The sequence below is a fragment of the Dysidea avara genome, chromosome 3, assembly GCF_963678975.1.
Source record: "Dysidea avara chromosome 3, odDysAvar1.4, whole genome shotgun sequence".
Classification (NCBI taxonomy): Eukaryota; Metazoa; Porifera; class Demospongiae; order Dictyoceratida; family Dysideidae; genus Dysidea; species Dysidea avara.
Window position 1 is genome coordinate 35,726,091 of NC_089274.1, and position 16,086 is coordinate 35,742,176.

The window sequence follows — 16,086 nt, forward strand, 5'->3', positions numbered from 1 at the left end:
GAAAATTTTCTCCCTTGAAATATAGTATGCAGCTTAATTGGCATTGTTTATTTGTTTAATGCATAAAAGATCCTGATGAAGGGGTAGGTAAAAACAGTGGACCCGGGGACCAAGGACCCGGCTACCTGCGGAAATCCAACTCTTCTTGGAATTTTATACACTTCACAGTATTCTATACTTGTACTAGGTACCTCTGCAAGTAGTCTTGCATGGCCAATCCACTTTTCCCTCCTCGCAGCATCTTGCACGATGCTTACACCAATTAGAAATTATAAGCGCCTCTGAAAAAGTGTCTGAAGCTGACAGCATTTGCTATTTCCCCAGAATATTTGTTTTGCACAATATTTCTAAACTTTAGTAGATAGGTGACATAATAGACTAGCATGCTCATTGTGCAGCAGGCGAGCAATTACTAGCTAAGCCAAGCTAATCAATTGCAAGTTCAACAGCTCTTCATACGTCATGGTGCACTTGCATAATGTTCTTAAACTACTCTAGTAGCTAATAGACTAGTATGCTTATTGTGCTCCCTATAAATATATACCAACTGGGGATTGGCATCTAGCTATATATGCCCATCCCTTGGGAAAGTTTGCTGAGGCAAAATTTTTAATTTAAGGTAAATGTTTTTACAGTAGAAGTCATCATGGTTTATTTTTATTTTTACCGAGGGCAAGATTATAATAGTACAGGATACACTGTCATCTCAACAAAAGCCTGCCTAATTTGCACAAGCATACTTTTTAAAGACGAACACTTTTAAATATTGGTAAGTTATGAAAGCTACAAGTAAGCCTATTCACCGTGAATCTCATTTGCAAGTTCGAATATCTTTGTATCTGTATCCAAATGATATGTGTGTCGTGTATGGTGCAGTAGACATAAACAGTCACTTCTTCATTTAATACGTACGTCTTCGTATTTGTATGCACAAATAACTGCAAGGATAAAAACTATACCTTGGTTGACTGGTTAATCCATGGTGTATGAGCTTTTTAAGTGTCAACCATTGCAAATAGAAGTTGTGGTTGCAAATTTAAGTGCATGTAATTTATTCAGTATAGTCACTGTACCTATAATTTCACCATAGTAGGATAACCCATTCCTTGGACACTGTAAATAATGCTGAGTTGAAAATTGTGCAAGCTAGGCAGGTTATTGTTGTGATGGGAATATTTTGCAAAGCCATCTATATAGTGAATCATTTTCAAGTAGGTCATACCTATTTGAAAAGTTGTTGCTTGGACCCAACCGGCCCAATTTTGCACAGAAAAGAAAAAAATTGATCACGTGGCACCTTAAAAATTGTTTCCAAAGATTGAGATACTCTAATAGAACAGTCCGTTGGTCACAAATATTGATCTCAAATATAATGCTAGCTATCAGTAAACGTAAAACCAGTATCTGGAGAAGAAAATCTAGTGCAATGCTCACTGAACTCTAGCTATGTTTATCAGTTATGTATTAGAAAAGATTTGATAGGTCTTCATATAGCTTTAATGTGACTTACTGATCTATTATATGGTTTATAATCAGTCTAAAATAGTTTAATAACTAGCTGTTTTTTTTTGCCTACCAACTGACCCATTTTGTTGTAAAATAAGGCCATACCTATTTGAAAAGTTGTTGCTCAGACCCGACTAACCCAATTTTGCAAAGATTTTAATTAAGAAAAGAAAAAATTAGATCACATGGCACCTTAAAAATTACTGCAAAAGGTCGAGATACTCTAATAGAACAGTCAGTTGGTACAATTTTGATCTCAAATATAATGCTAGCTATCTTTAAACGTAAAACCAGCATGTTCCTCACCCCTGACATAGAAAATCTTATGATAGCATCAGGAGTGTAGTGCTCATTGAACTAGCTACTAGCTAGCTATATGTTTATCCATTTTAAATCATAAACCACGATAGTGGGTTTATAATAGGGATCGCCCATGTTTTTGCAAAAAACTCTTAATAGAACGCATGCCTAAAAACCACCTTAGAAAGCATCCTTCAATTCAAAACAACTCTCTGGTTGTTATTTGCAATGAGTATTGGTCCACTAGTAAGTATCAAGTGAAAAGGAAACAGTATGTGTATTTGGGACAAAACTGAAATTTGCTGTTTTGTTCATATTATTATCATACCGTACTGTTTATAAGTAAGGTTTGCATCAAAAGTGATGCGCGCCGCCAAAAAATACTGCTTTTAAAAACCAGTGTAGAAACTTCTTACACGACGAAAATCACTTTTACGGAATAATATTAGTCCATCTAACATTAAATGTAGCATTAAAAACAAGAAAATGCTTACTGGCAGCCAGATATAGAAAAATTGTCAAAACTCAAAATTTTGTCTCACTCACTCACTCACTCACTCACTCACTCACTCACTCACTCACTCACTCACTCACTCACTCACTCACTCACTCACTCACTCACTCACTCACTCACTCACTCACTCACTCACTCACTCACTCACTCACTCACTGCCTGACCACAGTTGCAAGCCTAGAGCCCAAACAAAGCAGCACACGGTCACCATTTTACACCACAACAACAGACTCACCAGTGGGATGTGCCTTTTGGGGTTCCGACGAGTGTGCGCCCTGTGTGCCTTGTATTTTCTTTTATCTTCAACCAGGCTGCTTGTCCTCTTCTTCATCCAACGAAATCATACCAAGGTGTTAATTTTCCATATCATCACTTTCTTTAAGCAGCATAATAGATGCTACAAAATTATTTAAGGCGCTTACACTACGCTACTGTACAGAGGTACCGGTACTCCACGATAGGTCACAAGATAGCGCCCATTCTTTATTCTACTATTGTCAATCTATTGATTGAGACCACGCCCCTTTCACGCTAGCTGTATTTGTTACCACACACCTTCAAGTTGGTAGGCTGATTCGAGATACTCTAGTCTAATAATTGATTGAAACCACGATGACCACACCCCTTTTTGAGTAAGCACACATCTTTGCAGGCTAACTCGAGATACTCTAATACAACAGTCACCCTAATAAAACAGTCATATGTTTATAACTAGCTGTATACTTTTACAAAAAAAACTAAATAAGCTAGTATATTAAAAATTATAAATCTAAAAATGAAGTAGGAATCCAAGCGATAAAAAGTAGTGAAACAAGAGATGAACAATGGTAGCTATTATGGCATGGTATAACAATTGTTTTGTGTTCAATGCCAAAGTAGGGATTTCCCACTGAGCTATGTTGAAATACCTACCAATGTTCATCTCGTTTCACTACTTTTTATCGCTTGGATCCCTACTTCATTTTTAAATTTATGATTTTTAATATACTAGTTATTCATAATATTATTTTGTTTCACTCATGTACAGCAAAAGTTATCCACTTCTGCGTGTCCATGACCTATTAATAAGCCCATATTCCACAGATCATCAACCACCCTACACCTCGAAATTTTTCCAAGTTCTCTTCACCATTACACTATTGGCAGCAGCTCTGTATACTAAAGAAGCCATATAACAATAAAATTACAGGATTCCGTTGTGTGAGCTCTTTTGGGTTTTGCTGCAGCATTAATCAAGTACTCAACAGCACTTCTTAGACTTAGAAGATTGTGCATAGTGTCTGCGTGGTGAGTATAGTCTACTTCTGCCTGTAAGTGCATGATCGTGACTTGCTACGAGCGACCATACAAGCGCTCTCTCAAAGACATAACGAAGTGATAGCGTTGATACCAGAGACTATTCATTGTTATGAATATAGTTTCTATAAACCATATTTCCTTTCCACGTAAAGCCTAAAGTTGGGTGGAGTCAGTATTAGTGTTAATTAAAACTATTTGTGAGTGCCTTAATTGTCTGACCACACTGTGTAAACAACATGGCTTCATGTTGTTGATAACCCATGGTTTACAATAGACATTGCAGCTACACATACCTAACTTTGTTGTTGTGAATGTGTGTGCAAGTAGAATAGCTACTCTACAGGCTAACTGTATGAGTATGAAGTGGTGTGTGCCACAATTTATTTGTGGATGCCACATATATATTGTTTGTGGGAAGCCATATGCATGTTCACAACAGATTTCTTCACTGTGGTATACCCAATGGATACAATACTCACATGAACAGCAAACTCTAGTTGAAAAACTATATTGTACATAGCAGTATATTATCATTATTATTTGGGGGAATAGGGCAGTCAGCAAAGCTGATTAAGCCCAAACAATCAGAAATTATAAGTGCTGTTCAATCATTTATACTACTGTGCACCAGTGAGTTAATGTTGTAGTCCATGCACCCCTTGAAAATGTGCATGTGATTCTTATTGTGTACGGTCTTGGCTGAAATAATAAATGCATGCAATCGCTAACTATTTTAACTTATAATTATATGCTTGTCAGAGTTCCATGTCTTCAATTGTCTTGTAGCAGGTAGCTAGCTCAGTATTATACCATTTGGTGTGCGTATATTCATGAACACTACATTAGGATTAGTGGTGTGTGATATCAGGATTTTCATTTCGATACGATATCGATACGATAATAGGGTAAATATCAAAATCTCGATTCGATTTTCGATAATTTTTAATTGTGTGGGTAGAGTAATTGCGTGGGCGGCCGATATTTATAAATATGCTTCAAATACAATTTACACTCCAAAACTGTTGCATAGAACTAATAATAAGCCTAGAAAACTGATAGACAAGCTTTTAAAGTGGCTAGATTGTACAGAATCAACTTTCATTTCTAGCGTGATTGCACAATCACACACTAAATGCTGTTGATTTATCGAAGTATTCTCGATAATTATCGAACATTTTCGATAATATCGAAATCTGCTAAAGTGGTATATAAATCGATACGATAATGATATTGACAAATTATCGCGATATTGATATTTTGTCGATATATGGCACACCACTAATTAGGATGCTAATGCAACAACAATGACTATGAGACTAGAGTCCTGACACATGTAGTAAGACAAGTTAGACAACAGCTGCTCAATATTGTGTGTAATCCTGCCGTACACAATGTAACCAATGCCGTACAAGCTCTTTGTCCTTAAATAATAACCATTGTCCACAGCCAAGAGCAGTCAGGTAAATACTCTAATAATGCAGTCAAGTGTGTCTGATAACAACCAAGCTTACACTGAACTTGACAGCCACTAATTGTAAATTGCTCTACATATCTACAACAGCAATAAAACAAATCCATTACTGGATTAATAAAAAAGTACACAAACTAGATGAATAAAAAATTGGAAATTTTAAAATAGGAATAGGGATCGCTGAAAAAAGCCACCAAATAAGAGGGGATCGCTGGGGTGGTAATGTAAATCACAAATCCCTATTTTGACTCATTGTAAAATGACTCAGGGGAGCATGTAACTAAATATTTATGACAGAGAGTCAAAATAGGGATTTGTGGTTTACATTACCACCCCAGCAATCCCTTCTTGTTTGGTGGCTTTTTTCAGCGATCCCTATTCCTATTTTAAAATTTCCAATTTTTTTATTCATCTAGTAGAATAATAGTTATGTAGCTATTAGAAGGGATTTTATAGGTCTGCATACAGTTTTAATGTGACTTACTGATCTATTATATGGCTTGTAGAAATCATAAGCATGTACATATCTAATAATAATAATATTATAGCTAGTTAGCTAGTTGTTTTTTTTTGCCTACCAACCAACCCATTTTGTTGTAAAATAAATCCGAGCAACAACTTTTCAAATAAGTATGGCCTTACTGTCAGCTTTAAATATTCCATTATTCCGTATTCTTCCATTATTTTCCGGTTATTTTTGCATTCTGTACGGGCTCAGTAAAAGCAGATTATCGAGAGAGATAATCTATGGTAAAAGCTATCTTTTAACAGTGTCAGCTCACATTTTAGTAACAACAGTTAATGAGTGATAACAAACGTTGATATAACTACAATTGCTCTGATAACACACGATAATAACTGTACAAAAGCCAACTAACTGTTACAAGACACAAAACCACTATTTATATGTAATTATCTATAAATGTTACGTGATAGTTCTAGAAGTTCCGTAATTATGTCAGTCACTACAGTAGCCTCCCCCAGTGAAGGCGTCATGGAGATGTTTTGGCCATAGAACGTGGCGTCCTGAACAAGTGACTGTCAAGTGCCTGGGTGAGGATGTAGGTGAGGAAACTGTAGAAGGAGTAGATATGGTCTCTAGAGTTGTTGGTATTGTCCTAGTAGGTGATATGGAGTCTATTGTACCGTCTATGTAAGCTGGTTTTAATCTGTCAAGAGAAACCATGTCCGTTCTATCTTGTAGCTGAAGGGTGAAATGTTTATCAGTTCTGTTTAATATTTTGTATGGTCCGTCATAAGGCGACTGTAGTGGTTTGCGGATTGCATCATGCCTGACAAAAACATGTGTACATCGTAACAATTCATCACTTAAGTATGATTTTGTTGCTGGATGTGGACGTAGAGGAGCTGGCGTGGTGTGTTGCATGATGGATTTAAGTCGTGTAAGATACATGGAAGGATCAGGTGTTGTTTTAAAGTTTGATGTGACAAAGAATTCGCCAGGTAAACGTAATGTAGTGCCATAGACAAGCTCTGCTGTGGTACAGTGGAGGTCAGATTTGATTGTAGTACGTATACCCAATAAAACTAAAGGTAATGATTGAGTCCAGTGGATTGCATTGGGATGAGTCTTCAGTGAGGCCTTTAGGTGTCTGTGAAAATGTTCAATGAGATCATTGGCGATAGGATAGTAGGATGTTGTGCGCATACGCTTACAGCCCAATAATTGCATAAGTTGTTTCCAGAGTGCTGACTCAAATTGGCTTCCACGATCTGTTGTGACAGTGGAGGGTACCCCAAATTGTGATATCCATCCACTAATAAATGCTTGAACCACTGTTTCTGCAGTAATGTCTGTGATAGGGATAGCCTCTGGCCAGCGAGTTAAATGATCAATACAGGTAAGGAGATAATGGTATCCATTTGATAGTGGTAGTGGTCCCACAATGTCAATGTGTACATTATCAAATCTGGCATCAGGTGTTGCAAATGTGCCAAGGGGAGTCACTGTGTGTCGGTGCACTTCGCATCTCTGGCACTGTAAACAAGTCTGTGCCCATTTGTGTACATCTCTGTTAATGCCTGGCCAAATATAGCGAGCTGTAAGCAGTTGTTGAGTTGTTCTAATACTAGGATGAGACATTGAGTGTAAACAGTCAAATACAGCACGACGGAACTTACCTGGCACATAAGGGTGCGGCACACCAGTGGACATATCACACAATATTGTAGTTTCAGTTGTTGGAAGAGGAATAGCCTGTAGCTTGATTGAAGGAGCTGAATTTGGTAATTGAGAAAGTTCTGGGTCACTTTGTTGAGCAACAGCAATGTCATTAAAGTCAATTGCAGGAGGATGTGATGTTTGTAAAGTGTTAGTTCCTACACGGGAAAGTGCATCGGCTACAACATTGTCAGTTCCTTTGACATGGCGAACATCGTTTGTAAATTGTGAAATGTAGTCAAGGTGACGGATCTGTCTTATCTGAATGAGAAGATAGTGCAAATGTTAATGGTTTATGATCAGTGATGATATGAAATGTGCGACCTTTAACAAAATGGCGAAAATGTTTGATTGCTAAATAAATTGCCAGCAACTCATGGTCAAATGTGCTGTATCGTGCTTCAGCAGTCTGAAGTTTCCTTGAGAAGAAAGCGATGGGGCACCACTGGCTATTGATGAACTGTTGGAGAACTGTCCCAACTGCTGAGTCTGAAGCATCAGTCATGATGTTGGTTGGGGCATCTGGCTTGGGATGCAACAGAAGGGAAACATTGATGAATGATTGTTTGATGTTTGCAAAAGCTTCTGTTGCATCCTGGGTGAATGAAAGTTGTTTGTTGTCTTGTGAAGCAGTAAGAAGATTGTGAAGTGGTCGAAGTATATGAGCACAGTGTGGTATAAAGTGGTGGTAAAAGTTAACTAGTCCAAGGAACTCCTGTAACTTGCAGGGTGTGTTCGGTTGAGGGTAACCTTGGATAGCTTGTACTTTGTCTGATAGAGGATGTATGCCTTGGCTAGTTAATCTGTGACCTAGAAAGGTTAGCTCTGAGACACCAAACTCACACTTAGAAGGATTAATCACTACTCCAAACTGACGGAATCTTTCAAACACTTGTCTAAGGTGATTTTTGTGTTCGTCAACATCACGGCTTGCTATTAACACATCGTCAATGTACGAGTAGAAGAAATGTAGGTTATGTAAAACTTCATCAATGAATGTTTGAAATGTTTGTGCTGCATTGCGCAGCCCAAATGGCATACGAATGAACTCAAACAGTCCAAAGGGAGTCGTGATTGTTGTTTTGGGAATGTCTTGAGGTTCAACTGGAATTTGGTGGTAAGATCTATTTTGGAAAAGATGTGTGTGCCATGTAAAGTTGTTGTAAAATCTTGGATATATGGAATGGGGTAACAGTCTGGTGTAGTGGCACTGTTGAGTACCCGGTAATCACCACAAGGTCGCCAGTCTCCAGGAGTCTTTTTGGGGACCATATGTAGAGGGGATGCCCAATTACTAGAGGAAGGACGTATGATACCTTGTCGGAGCATATGTTCAGATTCCTGTCTAGCAACTGTCAATCTCTCTGGAGGAAGCCTGCGGGGGTGTGCTCGAACTGGAGGTCCTGTGTCATTATGTGGTGAGTGATACTATGTTTAACTGGTTATTCATTGTTGCAGGGCTGTACAATTTCTGGAAACTCAGGTAAGATAGCTTCGAATTCTGTGTTGGGATGTTTGGGTAGTAGTGTAGGACTAGGGGAGGGATTGTATGTTGAAATGCCTTGAATATGTAGTTGTGTAAGTGAATCAGAGAGTTAGTTGTGTGAAACATCTACTACTAAACCAACATGACGTAAAAAATCAGTACCGATGATTGGTTGCTTGACATCTGCTATGATGAAAATCCATCGAAAAGGGCGATGTAGTCCAAGGTTAAGTTTGTTGCCGTAAGTCGCTATTGGAGTATTGTTCACTGCCTGTAGACTGAAAGTGTCTTGTTGGTGTTTATGGTCTGTTGCAGAGGGAGGAATGACACTCACTTTGGCACCAGTATCAACAAGAAAACGAAAGCCTGGGGAGCGATCAGTAACATAAAATAGGCAACTTAGGTGTGGGCCTGAACCGCTGGTCGCCATCAGCGGTCGGCCAGTCCGTTTCCCGATCTGGAGCAAGGGGGCTTACACTTCCTGGCTGAGTCATCAAATGTTTGATGGTACCAACATAGTTCTGGAACAAGTTGTTCGTTACTAGGGCGGAATCGTTGAGCTGGACTTGGAGATCGCTGTCAGGGGTTGAAAGAAGAGCGTCAGTAATTTTGTCGTAGAGAGTTTACTGATTCTGTAAGGCTGGCGATCTCTGCTCGGAGTTGATCCATTTCAGATTGTGGAGTTGGCTGAGTCAAGTTGCTCACTGAAGAAGGAATGGCAACTTCCATTACTCTGTCTGCCAACTGAGCTAAATCATTGATGGCTGTGTCCTCGGCGGATGAAGCCAAGACCATTCTGACGTTTGGAGGCAGTCTTTGAAGAAAACTTTCTCTAAGAAATCTTCCATCAGCTAATCCACCTGCTAATTGCTGCAGGCGTCAAAGAAGATCACCTAGCTCTGCACTGCTAAGCAGCTGTTGCAATCGTCGCTGTTCGGAAGCTGTGGTTCTTTTAATTAATTGATCTTTAAGTTCATTGTAGAGGTGATCACCAGGTGGCTGCAATATGAGGTCACGAATTTCTGTGGCGTACTCGGGCGACAAGCTGCCGACAACGTAATCAAACATGGTTTATTGAGATGTGATGTGACGAGTAGAGGATTGTGCTTCCACTTGAGCGAACCAGATGTGAGGATCTGATGGCCGGATTGGAGGTAGCTTCAAGGACACTGGTGCGACAAGTGGTTGTTGAAGTTGCTGATCTGGTGGTTGGAGTTACTGTTGTTTGTTGTCACAGCTCATCTTGTGATCACGTCAGGGTCACCAATTTAGTAACAACAGTTAATGAGTGATAACAAACATTGATATAATACAATTGCTCTGATAACACACGATAATAACTGTACAAAACCAACTAACTGTTACAAAACACAAAACCAGTATTTATATGTAATTATCTATAAATGTTACGTGATAGCTAGTTCTAGAAAGTTCCGTAATTATGTCAGTCACTACAACATAATTATGTCAGTCACTACAACATAATTATGTCAGCAGTGCTATCAAGTCAGCACAAATTTACGTTTGTGTTATTTTTGCAACTTAAAAAGATTAAGCCTGCTTTAATGCAGCCTTTTTATGGTTGTGCCAGACAAATAACGGCTTGAAAAGCTGCTAATCTTATGCACTTGTCAATTTCATGCCCCACCCCCCCACCCCCGGGGGCCCCCATACCCGAGGTGGGGATTTGACATTGATTTTGTCCCCACCCCTGGGGCAATTGACATTTTGTCCCGGCAATTCATTCACATATACACCTGTATTTCTAAACAATAAAACTGCACTCACCAAAACTAAATGGCCCTTGACCACGCACGACTATACGGATCGGATCACCAAAAGTGTTTTACTAGGTATACCGAATTACTAGTCGCATGCATGGATTTTAGATGTGCGCTTAGTGCTAGTAATGGACGATAGTAGAGGTGATAGCCATGTGGTCGAAGCGGAAACGGAAAAGAAAGTGCTGGCTATCTACAAGGGCAGGAAGCGGACCCTGTGTTTTACTAGTACAGGACGAAATTGCGATAATGACGAGATACTGAAGGCGTTTATCACAACTTTTCAGGACCAGCTCCATTTTGCAGGAGAGGCAGCAAAACCAGACCACTTCTTCCTACAAATAAAGGATGAAGAATGGGGAGGGGAGTTTGTTGATGTTCACCCCACTGATGAAATCGCTAATCACAGCATTTTGCAAGTTCTAGAGGTAGCTAAAGTTTCATTTCACGGTTATGACTACATATATAGCTAATAGCTATATAACTAGTTTCAGATATTAGTAGATGTTAGTTTCAGATATTGTTAATTTATTAAAGTTTGTGGTAATTGTTATTGCTATGACAATTTTGTAGGTAACTCACCGAACTAGTACCTGTAATGCTGATGCTTCTCAGGTAAACACTAATAGTTAGTAGCTAACCTAACTTATTATCCATGCATAAACATATAGTCTGCTGATAAGGAAGATGCTCATTTCTCAAAGTCCCAGGTAAACTTGCAATTTTATATCAAATGTGAATTTATATTGTCATCAACATAGCCTGAAAAGGGAGTTGCATCATTGGTCAAATCATCACAGATGACCTTATCTTTGTCAAAGGATGGAATTCATTTGATGAAGCCTAATTCTAATCAGGTAAAATTCTAGTTATGTGTAAAACTATTTACTAAATTATTATATGATATAGGATGATGGTAGTGCCAGGCATTGTAGCGATGTCTCTACTGAGCAATGTTTACGCAGCAAGTCCCATTTCTATGGTCGTAACTCTTCTAAACCCCTGAGTTTGTATCAAGAATCAATTAATTTAGCTTCTGAAGAATTGGTGGTGGCAAATCCTAAGCTGTTGGATGACAGAGACGAGTTGCTGAAGCTTGCACGTGTCAAAGTTAATGATGATGGATACAATTACAAGAAAGGGAAGAGCAGATCAAAACGGTTCTATGAGTCTAGTAGTGCGGTCAAACAGGTAAAGCAAACAACAACACCAACTTATGTTAGGACTCAGAGGATGCTTCATCTTGAAGACAGTTTGAAAGATATAGACAAACAAATAGGCTTCAAAGAATTACGAAGAGAGCAGGCAATAAATTCACGTCAATACCAAATTTGTGATGAGATAACACATGAAATAACAAAACTCAAAACACAGCGCTATCAAGAGCAAATAGAACTAAAATCATTGCAGCGCAAGGAGCAACAATCGAAGTGGTATAAGAAAAGGAAAGAGACGGATGGGCATGATGAGTCTGACAAAAGTGCTTCTTCATCATTTAGTTCTGGTCGTAGTTCTCAACCAACCAAACGCTCTTCCCAGCTTTTTCTTAAACCAGTCAAACGAAAGTGCCCATCAAATTTATCAGAAAGCTCAGAAGATCATACAGAGCAAATGGCATTGCAAGAGTCAGATAATGATAACTCTTCCTCTTTGAGTGTAATAGATTTATCATCTACTGACCGTGAAACAAGTGATGAGAGTGAGGAGCATTAGTTATATGTGCATACAGCTAAATATAATTTTGTGACTATTGTTATTCCATGCATGTTAAGCTTTTTGCTACAGTACTATTAACGTCACTACTGTATGTGTATGTTGTACAATATTTGTGTCATGAACTATGACATTTTTACATGTAATGATATAATTGATTCAATTATATACGCACATGATTAATATGTTATATGAGTCACACTTTTATGTCTTGAACCACTGCCACATTTCATACAACATACTGTACAATATAATGTGTTCCATTTTGGCTCCTACATCAAGACACACGGTAGTGTGTCGTGCGGCCCAAGAAGCCGGCGCGTAACACCCGTGAGTATATTGACAGGAAGAAAGAAAACGCAATTTTCGCACCTCCGTAGCTCTGTGCTTCCTTGATGAAACAAGACGATTTTTGCTGTGGACATGCCCCCTAACTGCAGCACTCCACATTCCAAATTTGAGCGAAATCGCTTCGCGCGTTCCCGAGATATGCGACTTCAAAAATTGGCTCAGTTTCTTCGTTTTTTTTTTCTTCTTATTTTTCTTTTTCTTGTCGCACACTTACAAAAACTGCTATAAAACTCGAACTCCATATCCGATTGCCTTGAAATTTGGCACACAGAAGGGGGATATAAAGGCGCATTTCGGTACCAACTTTGGCTGGAATACGATAAACAGGCAAAGAGTTATGAGCGATTATTCACGAAAAATAACACCAATATGTTGTCACGCCTACAGGGTAAACCGCGTATGGGAAGAAGCTGAAAATCGGTAGGTGAATAGGTTAACTATTGAACCTCAAACCTTTTGTGGTTTGAAAGAAATCGAGCTAAAAAACAGGAAGATACAACGAAAAAACCAACAGTGTGTAACAATTATGCAATCGAGATTAGCTAATAAAAAAAACGACTGCTTGCCACGCCTACCAGATAAACCGCTTGGGGTAATGCTTTGAAAATCGTTGTACAGCTGGAGTAATTATCTTAGAAAGGCTCATCAATGGTGTAGAAGAATCAGACTTAAAGCCACGGAGTTATAACACGAAATCCAACATGGTGCAGCAAGTGCGAGATCGAGATACTCTAATAGAGCAGTCATCCTAATAGAGCAGTCATCCTAATAGAGCAGTCACCCTGAAGATAATTCAAGAGATCAGCTAGAAACAAGAAACCTGTATAGAGATCAGCTACACACAAGTCACCCTGTAGAGAGATCAGCTAGAAGAAGTTACCTTGTAGGGAGTTCATACAACTATGGAAAGAGATAGTTCAACTAGAAAAAATCACCTTGTAGAGTTCAGCTACAAAGAAACTGCCATGTAGAGAGTTCAGCTACAAACAAATCGCCCTGTGGAAAGATCAATAGAAGAAGTTACCTTGCAGAGAGTTCAGCTACAAAGAAACCATCATGTAGAGAGTTCAGCTACAAACAAATCTCCCTGTAGAGAGATTAGCTAGAAGAAGTTACCTTGTAGAGAGTTCAGCTACAAAGAAACCATCATGTAGAGAGTTCAGCTACAAACAAATCTCCCTGTAGAGACATCAGCTAGAAGAAGTTACCTTGTAGAGAGTTCAGCTTCAAACAAATCACCCTGTAGAAAGATCAACTAGAAGAGGTCACCCTGTAGAGAGTTCAGATACAAAGAAACCACCATGTAGAGAGCTCAGCTACAAACTAGTGACCTTGTAGAGTCATCAGCTAGAAGAAGTTACCTTGTAGAGAGTTCAGCTACAAAGAAGCCATTCTTTAAAGAGCTCAGCTGCAAACAAATCACCTGTACAGAATTCAGCTACAAATAAATCACCCTGTAGAAAGATGAGCTAGAAAAAGTTACCTTGTAGAGAGTTCAGTTACAAAGAAACCACCATGTAGAGAATTCAGCTACAAACTAGTGACCCTGTAAAGACATCAGCTAGAAGAAGTTACCTTGAGAGAGTTCAGCTACATAGAAACCATTATTTAAAGAGCTCAGCTGCAACCAAATCACCTATACAGAATTCAGCTACAAACAAATCACCATGTAGAGAGATCAGCTAGAAGAAGTTTTCTTGTAGATAGTTCAGCTACAAGCAAATCACCCTGTAGAGAGATCAGCTAGAAGAAGTTACCTTGTAGAGATTTCAGCTACAAAGAAACCACCAAGTAGAGAGTTCAGCTGTAAAGAAACCATCATTTAGAAAGTTCAGCTTCAAACAAATCACCTGCAGAGAGTTCAGCTACAAACAAATCTCCCTGTAGAGAGATCAGCTAGAAGAAGTTACCTTGTAGAGAGTTCAGCTACAAACAAATCACCCTGTGTTAGATCAGCTAGAAGAAGTCACCTTGTAGAAAGTTCAGTTACAAAGAAACCTCCATGTAGAGAGTTCAGCTACAAACTAGTCACCTTGTAGAGACATTAGCTAGAAAAGTTACCTTGTAGAGAGTTCAGCTACAAACAAACCATTCTGTTTAGAGCTCAGCTGCAAACAAATCACCTGTACAGAATTCAGCTACAAACAAATCACCCTGTAGAGAGATCAGCTAGAAGAAGTTACCTTATAGAGATTTCAGCTACAAAGAAACCACCAAGTAGAGAGTTCAGCTGCAAAGAAATCACCCTGTAGAAAATTCAGCCACAAACAAATTGCCCTGTAGAAAGATCAGTTAGAAGAAGTTACCTATTAGAGAGTTCAGCTACGAAACCATTCAGTAAAGAGCTCAGCTGCAAACAAATCACCTGTACAGAATTCAGCTACAAACAAATCACCCTGTAGAGAGATCAGCTAGAAGAAATTACTTTGTAGAGAGTTCAGCTACAAAGAAACCACCATGTAGAGAGTTCAGCTGCAAAGAAATCACCCTGTATAAAATTCTGCCACAAACAAATTGCCCTGTAGAAAGATCAGTTAGAAGAAGTTACCTTTTAGAGAGTTCAGCTACAAAGAAACCACCCTGTAGAGAGATCAGCTAGAAGAAGTTACCTTGTAGATCGTTCAGCTACAAACAAATCACCCTGTAGAGAGATCAGCTAGAAGAAGTTACCTTGTACATAGTTCAGCTACAAACAAATGTCCCTGTAGAGAGATCAGCTAGAAGAAATTACCTTGTAGAGACTTCAGCTACAAAGAAACCATTCTGTAAAGAGCTCAGCTGCAAACAAATCACCTGTACAGAATTCAGCTACAAACAAATCACCCTGTAGAGAGATCAGCTAGAAGAAATTACCTTGTAGATAGTTCAGCTACAAACAAATCACCCTGTAGAAAGATCAGTTGGAAGAAGTTACTTTGTAGAGAGTTCAGCTACAAACAAATCTCCCTGTAGAGAGATCAGCTAGAAGAAATTACCTTGTAGAGAGTTCAGCTACAAACAAACCATTCTGTAAAGAGCTCAGCTGCAAACAAATCACCTGTACAGAATTCAGCTACAAACAAATCATCCTGTAGAGTGATCAGCTAGAAGAAATTACCTTGTAGATAGTTCAGCTACAAACAAATCACCCTGTAGAAAGATCAGTTAGAAGAAGTTACTCTTTTGTAGAGAGTTCAGCTACAAAGAAACCATTTTGTAAAGAGCTCAGCTGCAAACAAATCACCTGTACAGAATTCAGCTACGAACAAATCACCCTGTAGAGAGATCAGCTAGAAGAAGTTACCTTGTAGATAGTTCAGCTACAAACAAATCTCCCTGTAGAGAGATCAGCTAGAAGAAATTACCTTGTAGAGAGTTCAGCTGCAAAGAAATCACCACTGCCTAAATTTCAAGGCAATAGCTCTTTCCAATCTGAAGTTATCAATTGTCAAAGTTGGCAAATTGGATGTGTGTGGAAGGCCCCTTTTCGCAAATCCGGTCACA

At 38.9% G+C, this 16,086-nt stretch overlaps 1 protein-coding gene and 1 long non-coding RNA gene across 4 annotated transcripts in view; one reads left to right on the forward strand and one right to left on the reverse strand.

Annotated features, from left to right (window-relative positions):
* Positions 1-16,086, reverse strand: part of LOC136251934 (uncharacterized) — a 68,804-nt gene that overhangs the window by 48,419 nt on the left and 4,299 nt on the right. The window lies entirely within an intron of this gene.
* On the forward strand, positions 11,094-11,391 carry LOC136251933 (uncharacterized). The gene is made up of 3 exons (XR_010699280.1): positions 11,094-11,154; positions 11,211-11,249; positions 11,301-11,391. It is a non-coding gene; the product is annotated as an uncharacterized lncRNA (long non-coding RNA).